The 15757-nt window shown below is 44.0% G+C and overlaps 1 protein-coding gene across 6 annotated transcripts in view; it reads left to right on the top strand.

Moving 5' to 3' along the window:
• The first annotated feature begins 3314 nt into the window (after window positions 1–3314).
• FGGY (FGGY carbohydrate kinase domain containing) overlaps window positions 3315–15757 on the top strand; it is a 280231-nt gene continuing 267788 nt past the window's right edge. For 3 of the 6 annotated variants that reach the window (XM_040565652.1, XM_040565654.1, XM_040565655.1), the window contains exons 1-3: window positions 3325–3776; window positions 5478–5599; window positions 11974–12049. The gene's annotated coding sequence lies outside the window, so the exon portion shown is untranslated. Of the gene's footprint in view, window positions 3777–5477; window positions 5600–11973; window positions 12050–15757 lie in introns of all 6 variants that reach the window. The other 3 variants (XR_005822050.1, XM_040565659.1, XR_005822049.1) reach the window with 3 other exon arrangements.

The raw sequence follows: 15757 nt of genomic DNA on the forward strand, positions 1-15757 counted from the left end.
CTTCTCCCTTCTTCTCCCCTCCCTCCGCCCGCCCCGCTCGGACCCCCCGCCGCCTACGAGGGGCGTGCTGCGAGGTGCAGCCGCTCGCACCGCGGGGCCCGGCATTTCCACACATACACCCCCACACCACACCCCCCCCCCCGCGCCTCAGCAGTGGTACGGCCCCGAGGCGGCGCTGAGGGGAGGGGAGCGCTCACGTGACTTCCCCGCCGCGCCGCGGCCGCTTCCGGGCAGGGCCGGGGCGGGCACCGGGAGGCTCCGCCCTCATCGGGCCTGGCCGGGAGCGGGGGGGGAGAAGGAGGAGGAGGAGGAGGAGGGGGGAGGAAGGGGAGCACGCATAATAAAACCTCTGAAATCCCTCAGCGCGCTGCGTGGTGTTTAACTCCTTCCTGGCGTCTAACACGGGACAAACGGGTTCGCAGAAATCCCCCAAGGATTTGTGACAGGAATTTGTCACTGACGCACTGCCTGAGCGCCTCAGAGCCGCCCCTGGCTCCCCGCAGCCCCAGCGCCCCGTCTGTGAGGTGCGAGCCCGGCCCCGCTCGTGTGCCCGGAGCTCCCCGGCACAGCCCCTCACCGATCCCCCGTCAGCATCGGGCAGCGCGGGGCTGGTGTTTACCGAGGGCCCGGCTGCGCACGGAGGAAAGTTGGGAGAAAAGGAAGGCCTGAATTCTCAAGTAGTTTGCTGCACGGAGGCTTCTGAATAATGACTTTTAAATAAAAAGTTGGTTTTTTTTTTCATGGTTTCTGTTACGTTGGAAGCCGTGGCAAACCATTCACTTTATCTGAATCCTGTATAGATAAAGTCTCCTCAGACAAATAACCCCAGTGAAAGTTGTTCCAATCAGTTCTTGACGTACTCAATTTCTCAGACTTCTTTTTGTTTTCTTTGCGCCTCAGTTTTGTCCTAGAAAGCCATGTTCAGGAACACAGTCAGCGCACCTTTAACCACCCTAACCCCGTAACTGCCCGTATGGCCCGGCCCATTCAGCCCCACCGGTGTCAACCCAAGTTTTTCGTTACTTCACTGAGCGCTGGACTGGGCTGGAGATAATCGCTTGAAGTCCCTTAGGTGGGGTGGTTTTTGCCCTTTTTTTCTTTAATCCCCCACCCCTTTTAGTTTTTTGCTTCCTTCCTTTTACAGAAGTGCAGTTTCAGGACTAGACATTCCAGTTTGCTGGAGACGTGTTGGTACCGAGGCCCATAGCTATGGGGGACACCCATCAGTCCACTCATTATGTTAATTGCTACTCGCTTAGAGGTTACTTGGTCGAGGCTGGCAGCAGGCAGACAGGTTGGTCATAAAGGCTGAGCGTAGCAGGAGAGCTCTGAAAGCAAAGACAAATGCTCTTTGCTGCTCCAAGGGGATTTTCTACCGTCTGATCCCAACAGGGGGATGAGTGGTGAGCAGGCTGGGATCAGGTTTTGGGTTCCCTGTCTGAGGGTCACCAAGTGCAGCAGATAGTTCGCCAGGATTTGGCCCTGTCCACTGGGGGACAGCAAGCCTTCATGGCCCTTAGCCAGGGAGCTGGGAGTTTTTGGTGACTATGCCCTGATTTATTAATCAGCTATTACTTTAGGGCTCTTATCCCCCCTTCCTGATGTCCTTAAGTAAATACTGCTTTAGTGGTATGAAGGAACACTTACCGACCCATCTATAAACTGTAGCCATTTACATGTCTCAATAAACTAACTTGTGGGTAGGGACTGGAAATTAGCCCCGTCTCTCCATTGCTGTGCGAGGCAGATGCTCTGACCAGCAGTAATGCAGATTTTGATTTATAAAGTTCTCTAATCAATCAATACAAGACTGACTGAGGCAATCAGATAATCTGAATAATTAAATGGCTTTTCAGGGACAAATTAAAATAACTTACGCATGCTATGTCCATCTAAATTATTTTTGGAGTTCAGGAATAAATAGGTTGGTTGTTTTGTTTCAGGCCCGTATCAAGTGCTCTTGGCTTATTTCTAGACCATTTGGAAAAAAAAAAAAAAGGATAAATGGTAGTTTTACTATTTTTGTATTGGAAACAGTGCTCGCAGAAGGAAAATGCTTCCATGCAGTTTTTCTTTTTTTAAACTTAAATGCATTACAGCATTAGAGGAGTTTCCGCAATATTTTTATTACATAAACGATTCTCTTCATTTCTTTTTTTTTTACTCACTTCATGCTTTCAAATGTGATATCCTGCCTCGCCTCTGCACAAAGTGAGTAAGAGTGGGAATCCGTAAACCTTCTCACACTGCTTTCCACTTGCCTGAGGAATTGCTATGGAGCAGGTCTCCCTTGCTGAGGAGGGGAGAGTTTGAGGAGTCAGAAAGAGCAAGTGTTTTTCTTTTATTTACTATATCAGAGCACAGTACAAGAAGTTGTGAGTGCGAGGGCATGAGGAGCAGAGTTTCCTTAGGGTTAAGGTGAAGGAAAAATAACTCTCAGGTGCTGGTGCTCCCAGTTCCTCCCCGGTTCCTCAAGGTGTGTTTTCGGAGCCGGTTCAAATCCACCGTCTGCAGCGCCAGAGGTGTGGCAGAGGTGCCCCGCCGGCCGCCCCCAGCTTCCGCCTTCCTCGGCCGCTCCTTCTGCTCTTTGCCCTCACTGGGGCTCGTGTGGCCAGGTGGAGATCCAGGAACGGGGTCTGGCTGCCAGCTGAGCCGAATTCAAAACGTGTATTTGAGGATTTGAGGGAGAGGTGGGAGTGTACAGGCTGGGGGAAGAAGGAGGCTCTGAGCTTCAAGTGAAGGACACCGAAACCAACTCTGTAAAACAGAAGGCTCGTCTTGAGCTGGTCTTCTCTTTGCACATGAAAAAGGCTCCTCAGAACCATAAGCACTTGTAAATGAATATCGTGTCCATCTCCTCCACCCTCCATTAGTCATCGCATAACCAAGCTATATGCGTTTAGTCCTTTTCATCTTTCTTCTTGTCAAGCCCTTTAGCCTGTCCCCCTCACCTACTCATCCCACCAATCATTTTAATTAATCTCTGAATTTCTTTGAAACTACTAGTTTGTGGAATGGAAGAAAATGAGTAGGTTAGGGAGACAAGATTGTGAATGATGGAGGTGGGGCAAAGTTAGGAGACTTTGCAAGACCTGTTGGGTTACCTCTGGGGCAGGACAGCAACGCTGACTGTAAACAGAGAGAGTGCAGAAGTAAGGGAGGAACTACTAAAAACACATATATATTTTTTTCGTTTTCTTAAGAATGCTGTCTGAGCAATTCAAACAAACTTTGGATGTTTCATGTGCAGCAAAATACGAGTGAAATATTTAACGTGATTGTCTCCAGAGTGGAAAGGGTGACCTCCTGTTTACCCAATAGTTATCTATACTAGATTGCTTGGTATTATTTCTTTTTACATTCCCAGCCAGCTTTATAGAGGACTGGAGTTGTCACTGCAAGTACTCAGAAATATATTTACAAATAATTAATGAACTGTTTTTGTTATTCAAACAGCTGTGTGTATTTGCATAATTTGTGATGAAAAAAATGTCTGAATGGAAGTTAGCTACATTGTTTAGAGATGAGTCTGAAAGGGACCCTAAGGTATTGTTCCCCGTGCGTTTTAGGGTGTTAAAAACCTAAATGTCACACCATTAATGCCTCCGTGTTCATTCCTTCTATACCGTAGTGTACCCGGTGCTCTGAGAAATGGAGAGCTGTGCAAAGTTCCCCTCCTGTGGAGCTTACAGCCAGAAAAATCCTCTGCACAACCCAGGCTGGCAGGATGGCAGTTGATCCGCAGTGGGAGCCCAAAGAGTGAAGTGGGTTTGAAGGTAAGCAGTAGAGGAGGGAGGATGTGTGGCATATGGGAAGCAGACGGCTGCGCTCAGCGTTGTGGGCTGGCAGTACGAAAAAAAATTTAACATACAAATAGAAGCCTGCTAATGCTGAGTGCTGGGGAGGCAGATGAACACCTTCAAAAAGCTATTTGCTGTGTTTGAGAACAAAGATCCCACTGGAAGTATGTGTTTTTTCAGGTTCAAATTGAGGCGGTTTCACTGTGAAGAATTGAAGATGGCTTTCTGGCATTCTGATATTTTTGTAAACATGTATTAAAGTAAGCAGTGACAACAAAATGCGTTGATTTATGGTTGCCAATTGTGACTGAATGCCTCAGAATAACCAGATTTAACCACTGAGAGCCCTTGGTAGGATAGGTCAGTTTTGATTTGGGTCTCAGAACGACACAGAATGCTTGGCCTTTTAATTAATAAACAATCTGGCATCCTGTCAAAGTTGACACCTCACTCTGTCTTAGCAGCTGCTGGAACAGTAGGCTCCTGGCAACCTGGGATAAAGCAGTGCTTGCAACAGGAGAAGGAAAGGAAGCAAGTCAGCGTGAGACCAGAAATGCTTAGCGTAAAGCACCACAGAGCACAGGAATTTCCAATGAGAAATCAGGCTTTCCTTCCCAGTGCTGTGGGTTCAGGTCTGGATGTGGACAGCAAGTTTCTGAGTATCACCAGTGGTTGGTGGCCGGCAGATGTAAGGACTCTTGTCTGAATCTGAGTGATGGTTTTCGCTCTGACAGTGGTAGCAATAAACAGAGAAAGCACTGAACAGTGAAAGTAGGTCCTGCAGGTTGCTCCTTCCTGGGGATTATAGTGGCAGAGCCTGTGGGGAAGTTTACAGAGTGCCTGCTCATGTCATTCAAATGGAAACATTCCCTCTGGATGACAGTCATTTGAGTTGGAGTCATGGTGTGGGAGCAGCCAGGGTTGCCAAAGAGGCAACTGTAGGGGGGAAAGGGCACGTAGGAGAAAAGGTAGGATAATACCTGAAAACACAAACACAATTAAAGACTTTGGTTTTGGAGAAGGTGCTGCTAGGCTGCTCCTTCTCCTCTGTCCTATCTGATTAGTAATAAACAACCTGATCTCTGGTCACAGCTGACATACCACACGGTGGCTGCATAGCTGCTACCAGCCAGGCCAGGCCGCCGTGTCCCCTCAGGGTGGAAACGCCCTCAGGGTCCTGTCCACAGCAGCCACTCTGTGGCTTCCCCCCTCAGGAGAAGAACCAAGCTACTTAAAACCCTCAAAACTGCAGTTTTTGTCTCTTTCATTCAGAAAAAATTATAGGCAGTTGCCGACACTGCAGTGCCTGTACCTTGCCTTGTTTCAGAGAGGAGGTGGAGAGGGAAAATTCTGTCCAGGCCTGATACTGATCCCTACCTGAGCTCTTGCTTTTTACAGTGGGTTCAGGAGCACTGCTCGCATACATGCTAGAGGAAACGCTGCATGAACAGCAGGCAGTGCACTTGGCAGGCACGCTGGTCAGCTCACAGGACTGTTTACACAGTCTGTTGAGAACATATGAAGCATATAAAGAGCCATAACATTTGAATATATTAGAAACAAGCTCATGAGATCAAGGAAAATTTTAAGGATAAAAGAACAATAATAAAGCAAATGCCTAAGGGCTGTGATGGCTGCTAATTGAAATTCAGCTGTTTTTTTGTTTGTTTGTTTTAGGGAGCACAACTAGAAAGACATTCCAAAACTGGCTGCATGGTATTTAGAGATCTGGGTACCAGCTGTAACGTGCACATATTTGCAGAGACTTCTGTTCAGCTAAGAATGTGCTGCGGACTCAGGTAAGTCATGGGAGAGAGGTTAAGCACACGTGTTGTAAGAGCTAATGGTACAGCGTAGCCTTGTCCTATATAAGCATGTTTTGTGCCGATGTTCTCCAGCTATTGCGTTCCTTGCAGTCAGTATAGGAAAAGGCGTGTGGCTGGCAAATCTGCAAGCCCGGACAAAGAAGTTCTGGGTGTGGATGCTTACAGCCTATTGCCAGGTGCTTCAAATAGGCATTTATGTCAAAGATCTGAGGTCAATTCAACGATAGCCAATTCCAGCCCTAGATGATTATATAAATATTAATAAGAAGAGCAATATATTTCACCTTTATGTTCTTGGTCTGCAAAGCATTTACCTAACCCTGTAGCAGTAGTGGTGGGGAATATATATCCCATCAAGACAACCAAAAGAATTTACAAGGTGAAGCAAAAATATGTTCACCTCTTTAATGCTGCCTGACAAGTATAATGAGAAGTAATTTTATTTTCTGTATGCCAGTAGAGAAAAACAGGAGAACCCAGTAAACTCAAATGGGATAGAACCGCAGCTTTCCCTGGTTTTGCTTCCACGCTGAATGACCTCAAGTCACTTTTGGATCTCTGTGGCTTGGTTTGCCTGCCTGTAAAATGGGTATAACGAGACCGAGGTTGTAGTAAAGCATGAAGCTCTATGTGGAAAAAAATGCCATGCGAGTGGTATGAACTACTTTTATTTCTAAAAATGCATTAAGAAAATAGGTACAGAAAAGGAATGGAATTTCATCTGGAAGAATATCTAGGATTAACTTACTGGTATGAAGTATTTGTTACTGGCCCTGCTTGCTTTTAAGATATCAACCATTGATGTTTTCATTGGTTCGTCAGCCTTGTAATGCATTTTGAATCTGACCCAGAACTGTGTAGAGCATACACTGGCACAGAGTTTTATGCCATTTTCACTCTCTGGTCGCTCGTGACATTTTGACCAAATATCTTCTATCTTCCTGCTGCTATGGATCTGCTTTTTATTTTATTTTTTTTTCCTTTCCCCTCCCCATTTCATTTAGAGTCTTTGCTATGAGAGGTTCTGACAATGATTTGGAGTTGTTAATGTCAGAAATGCTGTGTAGGAGGAAGTATTACATGTCAGTTTCCCAGAAGGGGATAGCTGAGGTACAACGATCAACACCTCTCCAAAATCGCACAGTGTCTTTGAAGAAAAGGTCTTGATACTTAGTCCAAAACTCTGACGAGAAGATACCATGTGAAACACAGGAACTCGTCTGAATTTTACACCCTTTGGGGAAGAGGGTGAGTGCAACAGGCACTCCCTGCTCTCATGACTGGGCATCACTGCAGAGGTGATGCTTATAGCCCCTTTGACACCTCCATCAACACATCTACACCTAAACTTTCTTGCGTGCTTTTACGTCTCTGCTATGTTTGAAAATGCATAGCAGTGATATTTAAGGAAATCCAAGGAACAGATGTAAATCAGCACAATTTACTACGTCATTAGTTCCCCAAGTGCTTTGGGCCGGCTCTGCTGACAAAAGAGGCAGTCCTGCCCTCTTCCTGCTCCCACGCTGTCCCCTCCCTTGCGCTGACACAACCATGAGGTGAAGTGCGTTGGGAAATGCATCCAGTTCAAATCTTACCCCAGCAAAAAGCCTGAATGGCTGGGGAAGGAGAGATTTGCTTCTATTCAGGGTGTCGCCAGCATATGCCGGATTAAAGTCCTCGTGGAAGCACCACATTAGTGCAATTCACTGGTCTCCCTGAGAGCCAGGAACTTTGCTAGCTTGTCCCAGCAGCTCCTGGCTAAAAGAGAATTGTGCTGCAGCTGGAAACTCAATCAGGCGGCTTTCAAAGCGTTTCATTCATACGTGGTCCTCAGTTGGGTCTTAGTGCACCTTTACTACAGGCAGTGGTGCTTCATAAGCCTGTCAACGCTGCCGTCAAACAAAGGCTCGTCTCAAGACTTAGTGTTGTGTAAATAAACCTTGTGCCTAGCAGGGTGTCACCGAGTTAATGTAAAGCCTGAAGAGGGGAGGGCGTGGGAGCAGCATGCCAGCGTGAACGTTCGGTTTTCTGCGCAGGATTGCGACAGGATTGCAACAGCCCAGCCTATCTGAGCCGCTGCACGTACTGTAAACACGTCTCCGCGCTTGAATTTGATATGGGTGGTGATAGAACAATATACCTGGCTGGGAAATGGTAGTGGGCAGCGAGCTTTCGTTTGAAGGAAATTCTGCGCGAATTGCAATCGCAATTTTCTTCTTAAGAGTGCTGATGCTTTCCAGGTGGCCCACGGGACAGGCAAACAGACGGTATACATGTCAGCAGTCACTAAGGGGTTAAAGTTCCAGAGTAGGGAGGGGGGACGTAGAAAATCCCATGAACATCAATAGTTGTGCTTTTATCTTTGTGGTAGCTCTGACTACGATTTTGCTTCTCACAGATCAGTGATCAGGGGACAACTGACAGCAATAACCACATGGTAAAAATACACAACTTTTCTGAACCAAACAGCATTTCATATGCAAAGCTGTCTATTAAAGCACATGCCCAGAGTGCTTTTTGAGGCCTCCTGGGAAGTTTTAGCAAAGAGCAAGCTACCTTTTAGAAAGTTTTATCAAGCAAGTGCTTTGCTGTTAGCTTCAAAATCCTCTGTTGCTTTTTCTAGAATGTTTTGTTATTTTTTCCCCCACAAAAGGTGATACAAACTATAGGAAAATCTTCAGCAGAGCTCACTGCTCCCCCCACTCCTTTTTCTCTCCCTCTCTCCTCCCCCTAATACTGGGAGCTCTCAAAAATATTTTAGTACCCTGGAGATTAAAACCAGTATCATTAATTTGTATTCGTCTTGTAATAGCTCTGACTTTCACCGCCTTGTCCTCCCCTTTATCGGGAGTACATGTGTGAGCACTCCCTCTAATGTTATTTACGCACTCACTGTCAGGTTCAATAAGCAGTTTCTTAGCAGGGCACCTCCCCACGTGAAGGAGATGTTTCCAGTTCTTGTCCGAGCTCCTGCTTCCTCCGTGTGCTGTATCTTGACAGAGCACAGCAGAGAGCAACAGAAATGAGTAGCAGAGGTGTCACTGAATCTTAGCTGATAAATGGAAATTAACTCTCAAACCTTATGAATCCACTGGCAGCTGCTTACAGGGCATTTTATAGGTGTTCCAGTTGTGCAGGTTCTGCGTAGTGCCCATTTTAAGTTTAGGTATTTTATTAATAGTCGGTCTGGAAACGTTTAAAACTGTAGTACGCCAATGAAGCTCCTCGATGATACCGAAAAGGATGTGATTATGTATTTAAAGATTCTCTGTGTAAATAGAGATATTGCTGAAGAGAATTAAGATAATTGCCCCAAAGACAAATTGGCAAGTAGCTGGGTAGAAATTAGAAATGTGACTGGTTTTATACCGTGGTTCCTAAATCTTACTGGTCGACTCTCAAGTCTAGTCAGGGCATGGCAAACCCCTTTTAACTCACAGAACCAAGGGTTTCCCCTTTGTGAATGCATATAGATAAGTAAAATTTCCCAGAGCAGAGAAACATGCTATCGAAGTGGCCAGATTTTCAGTTTTGAATTAGAAGAGATACTTTCATTTTCAGTATCTCTATTAGAGCTGCTTTTTGTAAGGCCAGGAGCGTTAACTCCTGTGTCTGAGCCAAAATTCCAACCTAAGCAGAATGTACTCATCTAAATTTCCCTTTTGGTTTCATTTGGACAAGGTATTCTTCGGTGTAGAGTTGCTGTGTACTGTTACAGCAGTTGCTGTGTTGGGAGTTTGGGAATGCGCCCGCATGGAAGAGGTTACATAAAAACTAGACCATTATAATCTCAGAGAAACCCCTGAGTGTGATGATTAAAAAGAGAAAACGATTAGGGAAAACACATCAAAGAGCCTCTGCGAGAGTCCTAAAAGGAAAAATACTGATTATATTTGTTTTGATTTTGTCTTACATGAAGTGAAAGATGTGTGGTGTGTCCTGGGTCACCACCCTAAGGGGTGTGTGCTTAAAGACAACAGAATCAGACTCCAAGACTTCGGTGTGGTTTATTTTGGTTGCAGGTCTGGGAAGATAAGATATAATTGTACCATATACTTAGTGGTGCTATCAATCTGATAGATTGTACTTCCATACACCTCTGACCGTCTTACCTGCTCTCTGCCTGCTATCCTGTTTCTAGCAGGAGAACTCCTAGCTTTCTGACCTTTCAAGAAACTTTCAACTGTTATTTATTTAAACAGTCACAAAAATGTTTTTCTTCTCCCAATGTGCAATGCTCTCTGCAAGCAGACAGAAGCATGAGATGGGTAACATTGATTACTAAAGCTAGTGTGCTACTTCAGGTTCAATAAATTGTGAATCTCAGAGGCTAAAAATTGTTTAGAATTCTTTTCAAGGTCTGGGAATAAGAGTAGACATTTATCGATTGATAGCCCCGTTGTTTGCCCTCCACCAGATCCTAATACTGTTTTTTTCAGTAATGCTAGATTCATTTTTAAAAGTTTGTTAGACTTGGTCTGCCCTGGGAACCATGTTAGCAAAGGTTTGAGCTAATAAAATATGCAAAATGTGGTTTTTGGGGTATCCTTTAATGTGGAAAGGGGAAGAAAGATTTTAGTCGGTTATAGCAAATCCAGTAAGGGAACTGTTTGCTTAATGCTCTTACAGTTATTTTTTAATGTGCCTTTTCAGAGCTTTTCAGCTGGATTTAGTTCATGTGGACGGGCCCATTAACTAATGTTTTCTTCTGATACATGTTTTTCAGTTGGCACTCTGACTTAAGTAGTTACAGTCATTTTCTTTTTGGGAGACTGGTACAGTAGATCCCAGAGATCTAAAGGAAAATGAACAGGACACTGGAAAAAGTGGAATATAAAATATAATCCCAATTTAGGTAGGAATACTGCATCTGATTTTTTTTTTCCCATGAAAATATCTAGCATATATAAAATGATGTGGCAGTAAGAATATTACAGATTCTTGATACGACTTGCATACCTTTTCACTTGAGTGATGCAGCCATCCTAAGATAAAGCAAGCCAACAAAGCCTTTATACTATTCTACTGCAAATACTGTCTTCCCAAGGTGCCCCTTTGCATTCTAGCAATCCCCGTGCTTCCCTGGCTGCCTCATGTTGAGAGTCATTTGAGGATTATTTTTTTTTTCCACATTGGGAAGAACACTGACAACGGTGCATATTATTTTCCTAAATAAACAAAAACAGGTCGTAAAAAAATGCTAGGTACAGGAACATATTCCCTTTTTGCCGGTTAGGTGATACATTGATTTTGCTTATTGTGCATATTTGGCTTTGGCCTCTTTAGAGCCTTCCCAAGTTTGGGTCCAAGCTGCTGAAGTTGTTGTCTTGTGCTTTATGCTTTTACGAGTATAAACAAGAGGCTGCTTGGAGTGCAGTGTGCTAGGTGAAAGATCCGTGCATTTTCCTTATATTCTTCTGCCATCTTGATTTAATGATATGGTGTAAAATCTACCTGTTTTCCTGGCTAATTTGGGACTGGAGAGTAACAGGTGAGTAGGCCAAATATGAGAAACAGAATAGAGAAATGGGTGTAGGGAGCAACATTTTCATTGAGACCTTAAAGGCTGACTTTTTTCTGTGTCTGGGATGTCCTGCTCTTGTGCATTAGTCAGATTCTTTTTTGTTCAGATCAAAAGTCTAATCTTTTTTCCTTCCTTAAAAGAAAGATTAAAAAAAGTCAGGCTGTTTATATTAACATGGAACTCGATTCTTTTCGTTTTGATCTGATCTTCACAAAACATCAGATATGTTTGGAAAGGTAATAGAAGAGCAATGGCAAAAGCAGCGGTGGCAAAAGCTGTTGATTTTTTGTTATTGTTTTTCTTAATATCAAAGTTAAAAATGCAGTGTTGAATTACATGCAGTAGTACTGATTCCTGTACTGTTACAGCTATATAATCTAGACTCCAGCATGGTTTATAAACACTTGGGATATAAGTAACTTATTAGGGTTAATTTTTTTTTCCCTTCGTACTCCGTCCTGCCTTTGTTATTCAGGGCACTAATGCTGCACTGATGTAAGCAGCTATCTGCTGCATTTCTCATCATTTTATTCTTCCAAGTCACAGCAACATGCTGGAGGGAAAGCCATTGTCTATAGCAAATGCTCTTAAGTCTCTTAAGGGCATCCAAAAGACTTTTTTTGTTACAGAAAAAAAGACTTTTTGGTTATAGAAAGGCTGATGCTGTAAGTATTCATCCCACTAATGGTCTCATTGATTTTTGTTTACACTCTTTGCAGGTTGCATAGAGTCTCAGTTTGAGTGAGAGTTGCAGAATATATGCTGAATTCAAAAATTGCATGCATATTTTAAAGTAAAACGAAGTTTCTATATCTGTGTTTAGGATGCTTAATCGAAGTGGTGGCTCAGAAGTAGACTGGCTGTTCAGTCTCCAGTGAAGCAGATGAGAAGTGCAATCGGTAAGCACTGTTAAAAACCAGGTGCATAAGTTTGAAAATGTTGATCCAAATCACATTATTATAAGTAGTGGGGAAATGTCATGACTTACTGAGATTAAACAAAGACCTGCTTAGAATCTTGTGACTTCAGCTCATAAATGGATTTCATCACTCATTACAGCTGCATAAACAAATGCATGTGGTATATATGCATGTTTTGTTTTTGGAAGTTGTTGTTTTTAAAATCCCCTCAGAGTTTTTTTAATTGCTCCTAATGAGCCAATGTTCCCCAGTTCTGGAGCAATGCCTCATGTACCTGCGCAGCATAGCACAGTCATTGCTTTTAAGGGAATAGTTTGCCTGCTTTTCTCCCTTTCTGGCAGCTGAACTGCTTTGGCAAGCAAGTTATTTTAAAGAAGAAATTTATAATATGAAACCCGGTGTCAAAGCTTTTATTTCTTTTATGAAAATAGTCCTACCCTAGTGCTCCTTTGGAGCTGTAGAAATGAAATCCCAGCCTCATCAGCAACTGGAGTAAGTCCTACACAATGGCTCAGCTCATGCTGAATAAGTTTATCATGTATGTAGATATTTTTCTTTCGTTTAATGCAACTTTTCCTGTTGTCTTTGTACTTGTTTCTCCTGATGGGTCTCGCGTAAAGAATCCTAGAAACCGATGCCCTGTGATTATCCATGTGTAATTAGTATTTCACCCATGTTTTCTTCCCAATATGTTGCAAGTAGGATGTGGCAAGATTAATCAAAGTTTTGGTCTCCCTGCTGAGGTTATTACCTGAAGGCACTAATGATGGCAGTAGTTCGTGATGTAGAGCAGGTGCTTGTCATCTGTGGATTTAAAATGTGGTACAGATCAAAACTATCAAATCATTCGCATGTCTCTGGGTTAAAATTTGCTAAATTTGATTAAAAATTACACTGCTTAGCATTTTAAGCCAGACAGTTATCAAAGGTTAACTTTGAGGAACTAAGATGGCAAAATGTAGGGGTAATCCCTTGAATTCCAATTTGCTATTTCCTATTCAAAACTGGGATGCTGTGTTTATTCCTGGATGGTAGTGGCTGATTTTAATATTACTCTGTAAATGCTTTTTTAATCATATCTAAAGGAAAATGACTTTTTTTTTTTGCCAAAGAAAAATGTTCAAGGACGCTCCATCTTTTTGCTGCCATTTTCTAGGAAAGGTTTACAAAACAAATTCAAAAATAAATATTGGTGGGGAGAAATTGTGGTTGTTTTTTGTTGTTGTTGTTGTTATCGTTGTTTTGTTTTCCTATTTTACTCACAGCCTCCTCTTCTTCCTTGAGAAGGCTAGAGTCAGGGAAGTAGAAAGAACAATATGGGACAGTTCCTGGTCAGCGTGCTTACCCATATGTCCTGTATAGATGGATTTGTTGTGTAGTAGATTGCTTTTTATTACATGTTTTATCTGTCTGGAGAGCAAAACAAAATAATGTAATTTGAGACCAATAGGGCTAAAATCTCTTTGCTTTCTGTCCAGCAGTCTTAATTTTTAGTCAAATGGGGAGGAGTCTTAATCATGTGTGTTCCTAAAATTTACTTAAATAAATTGCATTTCGGAGGCTCCGAGTTTCCTGCCCCTTCTGTTGAAGTCTTCAGAAAATCCAGTTGCTTACCACCTCTGAAAATCTGCCCTGTTATTTAGGCAGTTAACAAGATGCCTGCCATTAGGGGCTCGCGCTCCAAAATGTTGCCTCGAACGCCTTGAAATGTCACATTAAAATCAAGTACGGTTCACCCACAAACCATCTGGCTTTTACAGATAGGAAAACGATTAATGAGGCTCCTTGACTTCCTAATAAGGCCTACTGGAAATGCTTGGAGGCCGGCAGCACGGGGCTGTCGCCCTGCAGCCAGCAGGACGGTGGCCGCAGCCGAGGGTCCCTCAGGCCTGTGGCGGGCCTCGCCTCGCCTCACCTCGCTGCGGGGCTGGCCCAGCTCCTGATAGCGAAATACCTGAGTTTCTCCTTAAAAGGCTCGGGAGCTGCTGCGGGAGCCCTGCTGCCTGCCGGCTCCGCTCAGCCGGAGTCCTAAAAAGGCAGTTCCTTGCTCCTGCTTCCCACAGCCGAGCTCCCCGGGGAGGGCAGCCCTCCCAGGGCAGGCGTTTCGCTTACACGGAGAGCCCTGCTTGGGGGGTTTGCTGTTGCTTCTCGAGGAAGAACAGCGTTTACAAGCACTGCTGGGGTTATCCTCTTGTTTATGAAGAGTGGAAAGTGTAACAGAGCGTGCTGTCTGAGCCTGCCTCCCCACACAGGCACGGTGCTGCACCGCTATGGAGCCCCGTAGGGTTCTGCCTAGGGAAGGAGGTGCGCCATGCGAGGCACTTCAGAGCCGTAGTCTTGAAAGCGTATTAGGTTATGGTTTTATAATAGAAAGTAGTCAGCAGCAATATGAGCCCAAAGCAATTCATGTCCTTTTTCCTCCCTCCCCTGGCTGCCGTTCCTGCGCTGCCTCTTCGCTTGTGCTCACGCAGTTCTTTGCGGGGGCCATGCTGTGTTCTTGGTTTGATTTGTTCCCAGAGCCAGAAAAGAGTTTTCTGCTCAGCTCGACAGTGCGGCTTCACAAAAAGTAGTGCTAATAGAACGGAGCCAGTGGTGGATAGGAAAGAGGGGCAAAAAGCTTGCTTATAAATGCCCCATACTCTTCCTAGCATGAAACCATAGCTGCTAAACTCTCCTCCTGAAGAAAAGCTCTTCGAATGCTAAATATTTTATTAGAAATTTCTACGGGTTTAATTGAACAGTTCTGAAGGATCTGATTATTTGTTTATTTATTTCACGTGCCAAGTTACAAGCTTAGTTACAGTCTGATAGATTTTTAAGGACAAGTTCCTTCCTGGAGCCAGATTTTGGAAAGGCTTGAATATGCTAATTCAGAAGGGGATTTACATAGGATTTTTTTCTTTTTATTAAATTAACAAATCACCCTCGCTTAATTTGAAAAAATGATGCGGAGTGTTTTTCAAATTTAAGATCTGTGAAATTCTGGCATGTGCAGTGCACTCGGTGGTCAGATACTCGTTTCAGAAAGAAGCTTAAATACTTCTTTTCCAAGGGCGTTGGTTGGGAAAGGGCAGCGAAAGAGGTCCCTGCTTACCGTGCTCTTTCGAGCGTGTGAGACGTTGGGTGCAGCCTGCAGCGGCTGGACATAATGTACTCGGGCACAGCAGTGTGTCTCTTCAGAGCCACATGCTTCCTTAGTTTATCAGACTGCTCCTGGCAATTCTGTGCAACCTTTGGACTTTATGGCCCCTCTCAGGATGTCGCACTGGTTCCCTAATATCTCTTCTCTCGTCTTTTGCCAAGTTTCCAGCAGGCAGCGAGGCCGGGACAAGCAGGGTCACAGGTGTTAAAGGAAGTCAGCCGCACAAACAATTATTATTACAAAACCGGATTCCGCAGTTACAAGGATGAAATACTGCTTTTCTTTGATTCTGTTGTTCCATCCCTGTCTTCTCTTATTCTGAGATCACAAGGTGTTTCCTACCTCATTTTCCTTTTGCACCAGTGCTAGGTGTGTTCCTGTGGATTAAGTAGGTGAGGTTAACAGTACCGATGGGCTGGATAAAAGTAATGACAATGCCTTGCATGCAGTTAATGCACATTGTTAGCAGAGATCCATTGTATATTTTCTAATGTTTTTATACCTGCTGGTATTTTCAGTATGTCTGTCATGTAAAACATGGTAAA

Source organism: Cygnus olor, chromosome 8 (genome assembly GCF_009769625.2).
Source record: "Cygnus olor isolate bCygOlo1 chromosome 8, bCygOlo1.pri.v2, whole genome shotgun sequence".
In the NCBI taxonomy this organism is placed as follows: domain Eukaryota; kingdom Metazoa; phylum Chordata; class Aves; order Anseriformes; family Anatidae; genus Cygnus; species Cygnus olor.